Source organism: Panthera leo, chromosome C1 (genome assembly GCF_018350215.1).
Source record: "Panthera leo isolate Ple1 chromosome C1, P.leo_Ple1_pat1.1, whole genome shotgun sequence".
NCBI lineage: Eukaryota > Metazoa > Chordata > Mammalia > Carnivora > Felidae > Panthera > Panthera leo.
In genome coordinates, this window is record NC_056686.1 from 31,891,383 (window position 1) to 31,907,906 (window position 16,524).

The 16,524-nt window shown below is 45.3% G+C and overlaps 1 long non-coding RNA gene across 1 annotated transcript in view; it reads left to right on the top strand.

The window, feature by feature from the left end:
• Window positions 1-873: 873 nt before the first annotated feature.
• Window positions 874-16,524, top strand: part of LOC122227245 — a 44,509-nt gene continuing 28,858 nt past the window's right edge. Inside the window, exon 1 of the long non-coding RNA XR_006205937.1 lies at window positions 874-1,005. This is a non-coding gene — a long non-coding RNA (uncharacterized LOC122227245). The remainder of the gene's footprint in view (window positions 1,006-16,524) is intronic.

Below are 16,524 nucleotides of genomic sequence, written 5' to 3' on the forward strand. Positions count from 1 at the left end.
CTCTGACCGTGCAAACCTGGAAACAACCCCAACGTCCAGCAAGAGAGACGTGGTGAAATGAATCACGGCCCATCCACCGCCTTACAGCTCTTCCGAAGGGAGTACGTGTGCTGATATGGCACAATCACTAAGACATATTGCTAAGTCAAAAAATGCAGTTGAAGAACAGGTTGCCATATGACCCCAGCTATTGGCATGGGGGCAAGCATAGGTGTGTAAATGTCTGGAGGGGGACTGCGAGCAGTCAGGCCCGACCGTTGGCAGTGGTTACCCCACATGGAGGAATGAGACTGGGCCGGGGCCAGTGAAGGAGAACTTCGACTTTTTCTTCTGTCTCTCTGATCTGTCTTTACGGCAAATGTAATTCAAAAATTAGGTGTCACTGTTGTTATGGTTGAAGAGAGAAAACACCCAGAGACGCTCAAAGAAGAGGGCAAGAAAGTACAGAATCCCGTACTTGAGAAGCTTGAAGGAGAGAACGAATGTCAGGAGGGCTTCCAGGAGGAGGAGGAGGAGGAAGGCCAGTTGGATCTCAGAGCAAGAGTGGACCCCTGGATTTGGAGCAGAGAGAGGGCAGTCCAGGCACAAGGGAAAGGTCGGAGGTGAGGGCGTGTGCCACGGGAGAGGAATCTTGAAGTAGGAGAAAGAGCAGGAGAATTGGCCTTTTATGACTGGGGCGAGTCTCATCTTGGCCGTGCCCTGGAGCTACCTACCACCCTGGGCAAATCACTTATGGGTCCAGTGTCCCCATCTATAAATGGGCATAGTGGTACGGACCTCAGTGGATGGATGTGAAGACTGACCTCAGTTTGGAGCAAACTGTAAAGTAGCAGATAGATGGGAATTTATTGTCAGTTTCTTCCAGGGCTCAGGGAGAAGGCAGATTGGGTTGCAGTACCTTGGCAAGCCGCGGTCAACCCTCGACCAGCCTGAGCTGGGAAACACTCACACTCGAGGTGATAGGAAATACAGAGCCAGCAGGACTTCTTAAGCATGGGAAGGAAGGTAAGATCCAAAAATGACAAGAAATCTTTATTTAGGATCCACATTATGCCCATCATGAGCTATGTATTTTACATATTTACTCAATCTTCAGAGGTACTTTATGGGGTGAGTATGCCCATTTTTACGGGTGGGGAAATAGAAGTTCAGAGAAATTCATTCATTCAGCAAACACTGATTGAGCAGCTCCCATCCAATGTTCCAGTTGCCGAACGAATGGAAAGTCCCGGTCCTCACGGAGCTTACAGCCTGGTAGGAGAGATAGACGTCAACGCAAACAAATCTATGATATGATGTCAGGTGATAATGAGTGCTGTGCAGGAAACAAAGCTGAGTAAGCAACAGGAAGTGGTAGGCAGGTGGCTCTGTCTTCAAGCAGAGGACTGAATAAAGCAATCATAAGAACACCTGAGCAATAGCTGGTGCAAAGGCCCTGAGGTGGGGACATGCTTGGGGTAATCAAGGTGGGACAAGAAGCAGGTGTGGTTGTGGTGTGGTGGGCAGGTGTGATGAGAGAGTGGATGAGGATGGAGGGAATTGAGGGATACAGGGGTGTAGATTGGATAAGACTTTGGAGGTCAAGCAAGGACTATGGATTTAATTCTACACGTGTTGAGAACTAGAGGGGTTTGACCAGAAAAGTGGCCTAATCTCAGATTTATGCCTTAAAAGGATCGCTCTGGCCACTGGGAATAGATAAGACTGTAGGGGGAATGAGTGAGAGTATGGGGGTCAATTAGGATGTGGCCATACTAGTCCTGGTGAGAGGAGAAAGACGGTGTGGACCATAGTGGCAGATGCAGAGGTGGTAAACAGAGTCAGATCTGAAATATATTTTAAAAAGAGACCCAACAGGATTTCCTATTGGATTAGATGCAAGAAGCCATGAGATTAAGAGAGGAGTCAAGGAAGACTCCAAAGCTTTGGGCCTGAGCAGCCGGGTCAGTGTTGATGCCATTTTCTGAGAAGAGGGAGATGGGGGAGGAGCTGTGTTGGGGACAATCAGGATTCACTTTAATTTTGAGATCCCGGAGACGTCCAAATGGAGATGTCAGGTAGGTAGCTGGATGTATGTGATGGGAGTTCACGGGCGATGTCAGGACTGAAGATATAAATTGGGAAGTTGTCAGCATATAAATGTTTAAAGCCGGGGGATAGGATGAGATCACCCAGAGAGAGAGTGTAGACAGAGAGAAGGGTCCCTGAGTGCTTCAGCATTTGTAGGGCTGGAAGAGCGGGGGACTCAGAAGGTTCACCGGCATCCCCCCGGAGTCATTCATGGTTGTTAAAACACACACGCTGGGCCCACTTGGGTGACTCAGGGGTGGGGCCCAGGAGCTGCCGCAGCTGCTGGTGTAGACACTGTACTTTGAGAACTACTGGTCTCAGGGAAGGAAGAGTTGCCGTGAGGGCATAGATTTTGGAGCCAGGTAGAACTGATTTCAAATCCAGCCTCTGCCACTAACTTGCTGTGTGGTCTTGGGCAAGACAGTGTCCATCCTTGAACCTTAGTATCCTTATCTGTAAAATGGGAATAAGAACACCCACTACTCAGGGTTATTGTGAGGGCCAGACAGATGAGCCTCTTCTCTGCTTCCAGCATGGGTCCTAGACAAGCTGGGGTTCAGGACATGTTATCTCTACACCCTGGGAAGCCCTGGGGCTCCATTCACCCTCCCGGCTCTAGGCGGTCAGCTGGAAGCAGGGGAGAGGCGGCCTGGAGAGCAAGACATAGACATTTTGATGATCTGCCCCCGGGGCAGTCCTGAGACCTGGGTCCCTTGGAAAGAGGCAGTGCACTGAAAGGCCGCCTCAGCCCTGGTCTCCGCTGTCCTCCAAGCACCTTCTGCCATCCGTGTTTTCTCTGGCCCCACGAAGGCCCCTCCTGCCCTGACTCTTGCAGATTTTTATCTCTTCCTGCCCCCGGTGACCAGTGGCTACTTCTCACCCTCCATCCCCTTCCCCTGACCTTGGCGGTGAGCCGCCCCTGAAAGGGAGTGTGGCCTGGCCTGGAGTCAGGCTGACGAGGGCGCGGCAGCCGGGGACCGGGGCAAGCTGTCGTTTCCACGGCCCAGGGAGGTGTGGGTACTGACGCTGCCCACCTAAGGCTCAGTGGGCACTGGCAGGAAATGCCTATAAAAAGGCACCAGCCTTACAGTAGGTATGCGGTCTGTGTTCGTCTCTTCCTGTCCGCACTACTCCCCATCACGCAAGCCAAAGCCTTCCTCTCTGCTGCCTGCAGAGGCAGCCGGGCCTGGATGTGCTGAGAGGAGGCTGCCTTCCCATCCCCCGTTGCTTTTTAATGCCGTTAACAATGGATTCATTAACTGGGATTAATCTCATATACCAGCTCTCTATCCCCTTGGCTATTAATCACTCACTTCATTAACAGGACAGCATTAGCCAACCTGGGAGCGAGACAGGGCGCCCATACCAAGTACCTGTGTCTGCACCTTCTCATCCTTCCCCCTCACTGGTTCATCTTCTTGGTGCCTTTCTGCTTCTGGACTGGTTTCTGCCTCAGTCAAGTAGACTGTATGCACCTCTCTCCCCCATGTTTCCCAAGGTGCCCTTGTCTCTGCCCCTGATAACCTTCTCAGGGTCCATTTCTCTGTTTTTCCTCCCAGTGTGAGGCCTAACACATAGTAGGTGCTCAATGCAGGTTGGCTGAATGAAGCGTGGAGAGATACAAAGAAAGAGACGCCAATTCCAGGAGGCGCATTTTTCTTAAATTGCCTTTTCTGTTTACAAAGATATGCTCACTGTACAAAATCCAAACAATACAAGAAAGGAGGAAAGGAGAACATAAAAATTCCCCGAAATCCCCACCATCTCAGGATAATAACCTTTAGCGTTTGTTGAGCACCCTCTCAGATCTTGAGTGATATACATATAATTTTACCTAAATGGGATCTTACTACGCATGCTGTTTTGCAACCTGCTTTTCACTCAACAATATGTTGTTGAGATCTTTCTGTATCAGTGAATATAAATATACTCATACTCTTTTAATGGTAACATAGCATTCTGTTTCATGGACCTATCATAATTTAGTCGATGGATCTCCTACTGACGGACATTTATAATGTTCCCATTTTCCTGCTGATATATTTGATATGAAGAACCACATCCATGTATATGTATATATCTCTGTGCACTTGCCTAATTAACTCCTTAAGATGGATTCCCAGGAGTGGAATTTCTAGGACAAAGGGTTTGCACAACTAACATTTTGGTATAATGTGGCAAAGCAGAGCTGGATGCCTGGGATTCAATACCCGATCTGCGATTTCCTAGCAAAGGGACCTTCGGCAAATTACTGAACCGCTCTGGGCTTCAGTTTCCTCATCTGTAAAATGGAGAGAATAATAAGATTTAGTTTGTGGGATTACTGTTTGGATTATGACATGCTGAGCACTTACAACGATGCTTGGTGTGTAACAAGGAGTGAGTGTATTAGTGACTGCGGTGGGTACGTTGGCCCACTGGCCTCCAGAGACACTGAACCTGTCCCCATTGTCCCTTTCCTTACACCACTGCCAACGATAGACACCCTGGCCAGGTGTTGTTCGGGTTTTGTTGTTGTTTTTGTTGTTCTGTTTTTTGGGTTTTTTTAGCTTTTCTCCCTCAATTTTTTTTTATTGTAGTAAAATATATAACACACAAAATTTACCATATTAACCATTTTTAAGCGTATAGTTCTGTGGCATTTAGTACATTCTTGGGCAGCCACCATTATCATTCAACTCCAGAAATCCTTTCATCTTGTAAAGCTGAAACTCCGTATCCATTAAACACTAACTCCCATTTCCCCTCCCCCCTCCCCCCCAGCCCCTGCAATGGCCATTCTCATTCCTGCCTCTATGTTTCTGACCGTGCTAACTACCTCATAGGAGTGGGGTCATATATTTGTCTTTTTCTCACTGGTTTATTACACTTAGCATAATGCCCTTAAGGCTCATCCATTTTGGTTTTTTTTTTTAATTTTTTTTTTTTTTAACATTTATTTATTTTTGAGACAGAGAGAGACAGAGCATGAACGGGGGAGGGGCAGAGAGAGAGGGAGACACAGAATCGGAAACAGGCTCCAGGCTCTGAGCCATCAGCCCAGAGCCTGACTCATGGACCGCGAGATGGTGACCTGAGCCGAAGTCGGACGCTTAACCGACTGAGCCACCCAGGCGCCCCTAAGGCTCATCCATTTTGTAGCCTGTGTCAGAATTTCCTTCCTTTTTAAATGTTTATTTATTTATTTTTGAGAGAGAGAGAGAGAGAGAGAGAGCAAGTAGGGGAGCAGCAGAGAGAATCCCACGCAGGCTCCTCACTGTCGTGCACAGCCTGATGCGGGCTTGAACCCATGAACCGTGAGATCATGACCTGAGGCGAAATCGAGAGTTGGATGCTTAACTGACGGAGCCACCCAGGCGCCCCAGAATTTCCTTCCATTTTAAAGCTAATATTTCATTGTATGCATAGCCCATATTTTGTTTATGCATCTGTCTGTCCACGGACACTTGGGTTGCTTTCACATTTTAGCTATTGTAAATAACGCTACTACAAACGTGGGTGTACAAATATTTTTTCAAGATCTTGCTTTCAATTCTTTTGGATATATACCCAGAAGTGGAATTGCTGGATCGTATGGTAATTCTATTTTTAATTTTTTTGAGGAAGTGCTTCACTGTTTTCTGTAGTGGCAGCACCATTTTACATTTCCTCAACAGTGTACCCGGGTTCCAATTTCTCCACATCCTCACCAACACTTGCTATTTTCTGTTTTGTTTTGTTGTGTTGTGTTTTGATAGTAGCCGTTCTAAAGGGTGTAAGGTCATATCTCATTGTGGTTTTGATTTGCATTTCCCTAATGATGACTGTTGCACATCTTTTCATGTGCTTGTTAGCCATCTGTGGGTATTATTTGGAGAAAAGTCTATTCAAGTCCTTTGCCCATTTTCTTAACTTGGTTGTTTTGTTGTTCCTGTTGAGTTGTAGGAGTTCTTTACATAGTTCAGATATTAACCCCTTAGAGGATATAAACTTTGCAAATATATTGTCTCAATCTGTGAGTGGCCTTTTTACTCTGTTTATGGTGTCATTTGAAGTACAAAATGTTTAAATTTTCATGAAGTCCAATTTATCTAATTTTTCTTTCTTCACTTGTGCTTTTGGTGTCCTGAGAAATAATGTGCTGGATCCAATGTAAAGTTTTTGCCCTGTGCTTTCTTCTAAGAGCTTTATTCTTTTTTAAGTCTTGCCTTGAGGTCTTTGACGCATTTTGAGTTAACTTTTGAATACATAGTGTTGAGTAAGGACCCAACTTCATCTTCTGCATGTGGATATCCAGCTTTCCCAGCTCCATATTTGGAAAAACTGTCCTTTCCGCACTGAATGGTCTTGACACCCTTGTCAAAAATTATTTGACCGTGTACTTGAGGATTTATTTCTGGGCTCTCTCTTCTATTCCATTGGTCCATACGTCTGTCTCTATGCTACTACCACACTGTTTTGAGTACTGTAGCTTTTTAATATGTTTTGGAATCAGTAAGTATGAGTCCTCCGGCTTTGTTCTTTTTCCAGATGGTTTTGGCTATTCAGGGTCTCTTGAGATTCCACATGAATTTTAGGATGGCTTTTTCTATTTCTCTACAAAAAAAAAAGATCATTGGGATTTTGATAGGGATCACACTGACTCTGTAGATTGCTTTGGGTAGTATTGACATCTTAACAATTAGTGAGTCTTCTAATCCATGAACACGGTGGGAAGAGAGCGCCCCTTTCCTCACACTGTTGCCAATGACAGACACCCTTATCAGTTAAAAAAAAAACTTTTGTCCACCTGATAGGTGACAACTGATACTTCTTTTTCTTTTGCATTTCTTTGATCACTGTTGAACCAGAACATATACTCAGTTCTTAATGGGCGTTCACATGTCATTTTTGAATTGTCTGATCACATTCTTTGTCCATTTCTCTACTGGAATATTTATCTTTTTTTTTTTTCTATTTGTGGGACCTCTTGTACGTATTAGAGATAATATTCCTTATGGTTTTCTACTTCATCTTGATCTTCCATCTTATTTATTTTTTGTCTTTCATAAATACTTGATTTTTATGTGGTCAAGTCTGCCAAGCTTTTCCTTTAGAACTTTTGTATTTCATATCATGCTTAGAGAGACCGCTTTTCCTTTAAACAATACCAATATTTACACTTTGCTTTAGTGCTTCTGTGGTTTCATCTTTTTACACTTTATGTTTTTACCCTTTTGAATGTATTTCTGTGTAAAGGCTCCAGCTTTATTGTTTTCCAAACGGTCGGTCAATTATCTCAACAACAAATTTGATTATTCGATCTTTCCCCCAGTGAGGACTAGAGAGGGGAAAAGGGTAAATAAACAAGGTTCCAAGACAGAAAGGGATGCCAATAGGTCAAAAGAACAGTTCAGACAAGATTCCCCAGTCTGCTAGCAGTGAATCCCTGTGGAATCTCTCTTCACTGTGGTCCCGCTCGCCCTTAATGGGCAGAGGCAGGATGTTACAGGGTTGAGGCAGACCCGCATTATTATTGGAGCCCTTTCCGGAAAGCTCTACATGTGCAGCCTTGCTCTTAGCTCTCAGCAGTTAAGAAGAAAATCTGACCTTCTTGTTTTGGAGTTAATAGTAAATTGCCATGTAACTTGGGATCTTTGTCAGCCTACTCTCCTGTTACCTCCTCGCCGTCACCCACTCCGGCCGCTCACCCAGACTCTCCACACTACCACATTAATATAGAAGTAATTCATCCCATCTTCTTCATCCACACTGCCACTGCCCTAGCGGTGAGCGTCATCCTGTCCTCTGGATGGCAGCCCCAAAGCTAGGGCAGTCTGTGTGTGTGTTTGGAGGTGGGGAAAAGGGAGGACAGGGTGATGAGAGCAGTAGCTCCCAGGTTGCCTGTGCAGCAAGAAGCCTGGATTCTCACCATCGGTGCTTATACCCACATTCTGGCTGCTGGCATCCTCTTTGCCAATTTGTTTAAGGCAGCTTGGATTTTGACTGAGGTCTGGGTCTGGGCACAGAGAGGAGTTCGTCCTGAAGTTCCTGGCCAAGTAGGGGATCCTGGAAGATGTTGGGAGTGGTAGGTACAGCTTGTGGTCCTCTTTCCTGGGAGACAGAGGCTTATGTGATCTCTATCCTCCACTCTCATCCCCAGCTTATTGACACAGCTTGGATCTGGGGCCAGGAGGACAGGCACAGGCAGCCTGGAGCTTAAGGCAGGCAAAACGCCAGGCCGGACAGTCATCTTGTGGGCGCTGCGGGTGAATTATGGCACCAGGGTCCACAGAGCAGGCACAAATCATGGGCTGTCAGGAACGGGGGAAAGGCAACGCCTGCCCTCCTCCCCCAGTTGGATTTATGGGTTCAGGGCCTGGGTCTGGGTTCAAGATGATTGGACTTTACCATGTTTCATTTCCCCAGAATGTTCCTGGGGAGGAGCTTGTCGCCTAGGACTGTGTATGTGTGAGCGTGTACATGTATTTATCATTATACATGACTTGCTGTGGCTGTGCAGGATGGTAAGTTTCTGCATAGCTCTCTGTGTGCTTCTGATTTTATTTTTGCATGGCTGACCATGCATGAGCTTTGTAGGAGTGTGGGATTTGTGTTATATGACCCAGTGAGCTGTTTACAGGATGAAGATCTCGTGGAGCTGGGAAGTCCAAGAGTTTTTTGTGTGTGTGTCCATTGGAGAGTGGGTCAGGGAGGGGCTTAACTTGGGATGTCTGGGTAGCTGATGTAGCTCCAACCAAGAATAGGGGACTAGGAGGGAAAGTAGTTTGGGAGGGACAGTTTTGGGTGTGATGAGTCTGAGGTCTTGGCAGAACATTGAGGGGACACATCTAGAAAAGCAGGGCTGGGCTTAAGGGAGAGTGAAGGGCAGGAGGGCCTCGGTTCAGGCTGCCTTCCAAATGCATTCAGATGACAATGCACTGGGGGATGCGGCGCTTGGCTAGAATGAACAACACACACACACACACACACACACACACACACACACACACCCCTCTGAAAGCTGAAAGGATACATGCTGTGTTAATCCCAGCTGGACAGAGTTCAATAGGAAATTTCCAAGGGTTGTTGGGATGGCATAAGTTGTGCCCAATAGTGAGAGTCAGGGAAAACTTCCTGGCAGAGGTGATTATTCAGCAGAATCATAAGGAAAAGAGAATGCAGAGGGAAAAGGATAAATGCCCTGGCATTAGGGATGGGACATGGGGATAGATTCCACAACATTCGGTGCGAGGAGAGCAAACGATTTTGATGACAATGAGCCCCTAGGAGGTTGGGGCTGTTGACTACTCATCATGGCATTTCGAACACCTTGTGCGGGAGTAGGTGGTCTGGATGTTGAGTTGACCTGGAGTCAATGTCTGAACCACTATAACTAGAGAGAGTCCAGGTAGTTTACTGAAGGGGAACTTTGAAATTGACACAAGGCACTGGGTAGGGACTGACGGGAGAGGGGATGGGGATGCTAGGTACTTAAAGGGGGTGCCCAGCCCTGCCCAGCTCCTTCAGCCCGGCAGATCTGCCATACCGTGTTCCATTTTTAAAACCCAGACTGTGCTCTACCCATTCGCTTCCTCCATGACTTGCCTCCAGAGCTGTTGGTTTGAAACCATCACCTTGCAATCCCCCTCGCCACATTGCCTCCTGATCTTCCCAACCTCTGTGTGACCTTGACTCACTTTCCTGATCACGTCCTTGCCAAGCTCAATGGGTGGAGCAGCCTTCTGTCTGATCGCTTGCTGAATACGCCAGGGCACCAAAGGAAGGCTCAGCTAGAGAACACCCAGGACTTGAGAAGACTGTGTTTATCCTCTGCTATCAGGGCATGGATGCAGTGCAAAAAGGTACAAGTTATATTTGAGGGATCCAAGGTCCAAGACATGCTAAGAGGTCAAAAACCGGATTTCTGGGGGCTACAGGGAAGGAGGCCTATGGTGCCACACCTGGATCATGAACAAGGTGAGTGTCCCGGTAGGTAAAAGGAGTACAGCAGTAGAGGCTCTCAGAGTCTGAGGTCTGCACCGGTGGATATAGACAGAGGTCAGCCTCAGTGGCACAGGCTGTGAGCAGGGGCTGCCTGGGACCAGAAGTAACAGAAGACCTCAAATTTGGCAGCCTGAAGTGGTGAAAAAAAAAAAAAACACATGCATTATCTCACATAATAGGAGCTCCCTCCAGAGAGGGAGGATAAGCTCCCATGCTGTGGCTCAATGATGCCATCAAGGACCCAGGTTCTTTCTGTCTTTTGCTGCTACGCTGAGTGTGTTGATTTTGTCCTCAGAATGGCTTCCCTCGGGGTCACAAAAGGGCTGCCCCAGAGTCAGTCAGCCTATCCAGACACCACAGTGTCCAGTAAAAGAAAAGACCCTCTCCTCTGGGTGTTCTTGAGTGAGAAACCTTTCCCCCAAGCCTCCCATTGGGCTCCTCCTTACATGCCTTTGCCTCTCCTGATCATTGACCAATACTAACTTGTGTCAGCCAAGAGTCTTCCCTGGGGCTGGGTCTGCTTCTTTGAAACATACGTCCCAAAGAGGAAGGAGGACCCCTGCACACAACCAGACTTCTTTTAGGAACGAGGAGGTGGATGTTGGGTAGACAATGAATTATCTCTGTTCCACCAGGCCTCCACCAGTGCCAGAGAGATGGGTGCAAGACAGATCTGCAAGAAGTTGTTGCAAAAGCTCCATATTGGGAGACCAAATCTAGGAACCGGTTATTTGAGATGAGGCCCTACGTCCCAGTGGAATCAGCAGACAGGTCAAATTACTAATTAAAAAACTCGTTTATCGCCATCTCCGCTCCGACATGTCCTATGCCCACTTCAAAACTGGAATCCCTCACAAACCCTACAAAATCCTACATGATCTAGTCTGCTTTTAAAGCCCCATTTGGAGTTCTTCTCCTCTCCTTTCATATACAGTGCTCCTTTCTGCCTCGGGGCCTTTGCTTATGCTGCTTTCGCTCAATTTTTCCCTTTTTCATTCACCTACTTCTTCCCCTCACTCTTAAGTCAGGTCACTCCTTCTTCAGTATATTCCATGGCTCTCTACAAGTCTGTTTGGTACCTTCAGGGAACTTGTCTATTTACCCGGCTAGATTACAGTCTCCTTGCAGTCAAGGAAGGTATCTATCTTATTGTACACTATGCACTCCTCCCTAACGCAGTGCTTGGCACATAGTAGGCATTTGAAAATATTTTTTTGAATATATGAATAAATGAATCCCTACACTTAGGAACAGATGTGGACCTAAGCCTTGGGCCAGGACAATGGATAGATTAATGAAGAACCTGTTCTACTGGAAGCCCCTGCTGGTTTCTAAGCACAAAAAGGGCATGTCCACCATGGCCTCAAGGGCAGTGAGGACACCAGTGTGCACAGGATGGGTAAGAAGGCCCCTGAGGACCCTGTGCTCATCATCCAGGCACAAGGTTCCAGCCACGGAACCGTGTCTTGTGAATTGGCCATGATATTGTAGAAACAAGATGGGTTAGAATGGCTGAGTGTTGGGAGCAATGGCTCTGAGTGGTGGTGCCAGAGACCTGGCACACAATGAGAATGGTGATTTTATTTCCCATCAGGAAGTGTATATGAGATGAGCCGTGTCAAGAACTTAGTCTAGCGTCTCAGTAAATAATTAAGCCTTGACTTTGCCTTTACCAACTTCTTACACTGAATGATTTACTGCCCCTATTCCTCATTCCAAGCCAGTTCTGAATTCGTCCCAGTTCTCTTTCTCACCCCGACAAAAACTCCCAGTGTGGATGCAGTGGGGCTGTACTCTACCACACTTACCCTTTCTGAACTTCTGTTTCTTCTTCCAGTTAAATGGGAGTAATAGTGCCCCCCTCACCTAGCTGGCGTGAGGGTCAAATAAGATAACACATTGTAGGGTGCTTTAGAAACTGTAAAGGACTGTAAGGAATCACTGTTCTTATTATTTCGTTGGAGTTGGGCTCGTTCCTGGGCCTGGCATCTGCTCTGACTTTCCCAGTTCCTGTTTCTTGCTCAGTCTCCGTTTTCTTGTAGCCACCCACGTTTCTGGCACTGACAGCGTAAGGATATAAGATGACATCCAGGGAACGAGAATGTAGAAGAAAAAGGAAGAAACGTGACAACAACCAGCAGCTCTCTCTCTCTCTCATTCCTCTACTTGGGGATGACCCCACCACCTTTCCCAGACCCCAAATCTGGGCATCATTCATGTTCCAGTTAGCTAAGGCTGTGTAACAAACCACTTCAGTACTTAGTGACTTAGAACAGCAAGCTATTATTACCTTTCATGGTTCTGAGGGTTGACTTGGGTAGGTAGTCCTAACTCAGGGGCTCTAGTAGGGTTGTAGTCAGAGGGCAGCTGTGGCTGGAATCATCCAAAGGCTTGCCTGGATGGGACATCTAAAATGGCTTCCTTTACTCACGTGTCTGGTGCCTGGATTGGAATGGCTGGAATAGCTGATGGCTGGCCAGGCATCTCTCTCCATGCTCTCTCCCTCTCTACATGGCTAGAGAGGGCTTTCTCATAGCTAGGGGTTTGAGCATATCTAGCCATTTTACATGGCAGCTGGCTTCTCCCAGGCTGAGGTGGGAGCTTTGTGGCTTCTTCTGATCTAGCCACAGAAGTTAGAAGGCACTGTTGTTGCATTTTATTGGTGACAGGGATGGCCCAGATTTGGTGTGGTAGGGGAGTGCACAAGGACCTGGCTACTGGAAGGCATGGTTCCTTTGGGAGTCATCTTTGGAGACTAGCTAGCAAGATCCTAGTCTGGATTCAATCGTTGCTCTGAGGAGCCCTCTCAAAGGTCAGGGCTTGGGACACAGGAGGAGCAGTGAAACTGCTGAAGCCCCCCAGTTTTAATATTTAATATTTATTTATTTATTTATTTATTTATTTATTTATTTATTTAATATTTTGGACTTTCACAAAGAATAGAATGTGAATTAAAAGTTCTGAGGCTCACTGCACCAAAGAAGAGATACAGATGTCGAATAAGCATATGAAAATATGTCCAACGATGTCAGTCATTAGGGAAATGCACAAAAAACCACGATGAGATATTACCACACACCTACTGGAATGGCTAAAATAATAATAACAATTTTGAAAAACTGATAGTGTCAACTTCTGGCAAGAATGAGAACAGCTGGAATTCACACTCATTGCTGGTGGGAATGCAAAATGTTACAGACGCTTTGGAAAAGAGTTTGGCAGTTTCTTAGGAAGTGCAGACATTGCTACGAATCCAGCAATTCCACTCGCAGGTATGTACCCTAGAGAAATAAAAAGATACCTTCACGCAGACCTGTACACGAATGTTCCCAGAAACTTTATTCATAACAGCCAGAAAGAAAAAAAAAAAAAAAACCCAAACCCAAATGTTCACCAATTAGTGATCGAATAAACTAACTGTGGCACATCCATACAATCAGTAATAAAACAGAATGAACTGCTGATACGCAGAACTTCATGGATGAATGTCAACAGCATTATGTGTAGAAGGCTATCTATGGCATGATTCCATTCTGATAATGTGGAAAAGGCAAAGCTATAGTGACAGAAAGCAGATCAGTGGTTGCCAGGGGCTGGCAGGAGGGGAAGGAGTCGAGTCCAAAGGGGCACAAGGGAACTTTGTGGGGTGATGGAGGTGTGCTATGAGTCGATGGCCAGGGGGTGGTTACACGGCTGGACGTGTTTGTGAAAATCTGTCAAACTGTGTACCTAAAAAGGGCGGGTTTTCCTGAACACAAATAATGCAGTCCTGAGGCTAACAGTTTGAAAATGCAGAGCCTCTTCTCTCTCCCGTGCTGTTTCCGGTTTCTAGTGCACCTGCACACGAAGCACGTCCCATCCCCACCCCTGCGTCTTGTCCTGGTCACTCTTCTCCCTCTCTTGTTGCCTGGAGAGCTCCTAATTTATCCTTCAGGCTTCCAGCTAACTCTCACTTCCCAGAGAGCCTTTTCTCCCTCTCCAATATAAATTCGGTATCCCCTTTTAACTTGTTCTTCCTTCTTCTGTAGAAAGTAAGCTCCGTGCGGACAGTGGGGATGTTTTGTTCATCTCTGCATAGTTCGCACTTGGCACATTTCATGGATTAAGAAACGTGGGGAGGATGTTCTGTACTGCATGAATTTGTTTTTTTATAAGGATGCACCACTTTTTTCTTTCTTTCTTTTTTTTGTATTTTTAAACTAGTTAAGAATTGAAATGATTTGAAAGTACATACAGTACAAGGTAAAAGTCATGCACGCACACATTTTAAAAGTAGAAATAAGGTTCTGCCTTTTCTTGTTGGTACCCAGAAGTCTCACTCATTCTTTTTAATAGCTATGTAATATTCCAGAGTGCAGTTCTACTATTTTCAACATTAGTTAATCATTAGTGGCCATTTAGGGATTCCCCCTCCCCTCATATTTCAGTGTTTCCTTATTTAAAATGCTGCATTATACATAGGCACATATGTGTGAGTATTGCTGAGGGATGGATTTCTAGAAATTTGAGCTGTTAGAAAAGAAGTTATATGTATTTTAGATGTAGAGAATATCTATCCTATTCCAAAAAGATGTATGCAAATTCATATTGTCACCACACTCTATGAGAGAGCCCATGTGTCCACACCCTCACCAATTCTGGATAGCAAATCAACCTTGCCAATTTTCACCACTCGGGCTAAAATGCTATCTCATCATTTACATTTGCATTTCCTGCATTATTACTGAGGCTTGGCATATTGTCTTCTTTTTTAATGTTCATTTATTTTTGAGAGAGAGAATGCATGTGTGAACGCATGTGGGGGAGGGGCAGGGAAAGAGGGACAGAGGATCAGAAGCGGGCTCTGTGCTGACAGCAGAGAGCCCTATGCGGGGCTCAAACTCACCAACTGTGGGATCATGACCTGAGTCAAAGTCCAACGCTTAACCGACTGATCCAGGCTGTGCCCTGAGGCTGTGCATATTTTCATGTGATTATTAGCTATTTCTATGTTTTGCACTGTGAATTCCTAGTTTTACCTTTTGCCCGTTTTTATGGGGTTGTATGTTTTTGTCTTAACTGATTTGTAGGAACTCCTTGTGTATGTATGATATGGAAATAATCAGTTTGAAAGTTATAAATAACTTTTGGGGGTGATGGATATGTTCATTCTTGATTGTAGTGATGGTTTCACAGGTGTATACTTATGTCAAAACTCATCAAATTGTACACTTTAAATATGTGCCGTTTATTGTATGTCAATCATACCTCGATAAAGCTGTTTAAAAGAGAAAGTACATAGTTAGTAATATATTTGCTCCCGGTTGTCCTTTTTCTTTAAACTTTGTTTACTTCTTTTTTGTCATACAGGAGTTTAATGTGTCAATTATTTATATTCCGGTCTGGAGTTATCTTAGCTGTGTGATTTAGGCAAATTACCTAACCTTTCTGTGCCTCAGTTTTCATATGTAAAATGAGGCCTTGAGTACCTCTGCATAGGGTTGTTGTGAAGATTAAATGGATTAATACACATGAAAAGGTCTTAGACTGGTAACCACTGCAGGGCATCACACAATAAAGATTAACTATTATCATTGCTTGGGATCTCAGATCTTACTTTAGGTAAACCTCTATCCCAATATTATAAGAATATTCTCCTTTATTTTCTTCTAGTTTTGAATGTTTAGTCTTTTAATCCATTTGAAAGTTACACTTATAGATGGTGTGAGGCAGGGGTAAAAATGATGTTATTTTCCCCAGGAATAGACAGTTGTCCTGACACTATTTACGGCATGACCTATCCTTTCTGCACTAATTTGAAATTACCTTCTGACCTACATAGTAACTTCCCATGTATAAACAGCTCTGTTTCTCTATAGTAATTGGGCCCTTTGCTCTCTGTATTCATTTATTTTTTTTTTTGCCAATACTGATGAATGAGAATAACTTCTCTCCAACAATAATCCCATCATAATTCTTGGTGATGTCCACATTCAAATAGGTCATTTTCCCTATACCCTGGTCTCTCAGTTACTTGATTTCTATTAAGATCTGGTTTCTCATCCACTCATGGCCATGCTCCTGCCACAGACCGAATCATGACCAATAACTCTGACATCCCCGTAGCCCAGTTTAAGCAATTCACCTCTCTGAGCACCACTGGTAACCTTTCCAGCTCATTCATTCTGTTCTTCTACTCCAACAATTCTTTAGCCCACCAGGACCTACAATCTGTCGGTGCTTCTATAGTTTCACTATCCTTACTCTGTACCCTGCCTGGTCCAGAGCCCTTGGTTCATCACCCTGACCCCCTCAACTTCCTTGTTCCTCACTCATCAGGGAAGCTCTCAACCCTCACTAGGCCCCGTTCTCCATATGCTCCTGGAGGAGCATATGTTTCCTGAAGGAAAACATGACATGCTGACCAATCTCATGCTAATTTCATGGCCATGAAGCTCAAGTGGACTCTTGGTATTGCAGGTGAAGGCAAGTATCCTAGGTCATTTGCTC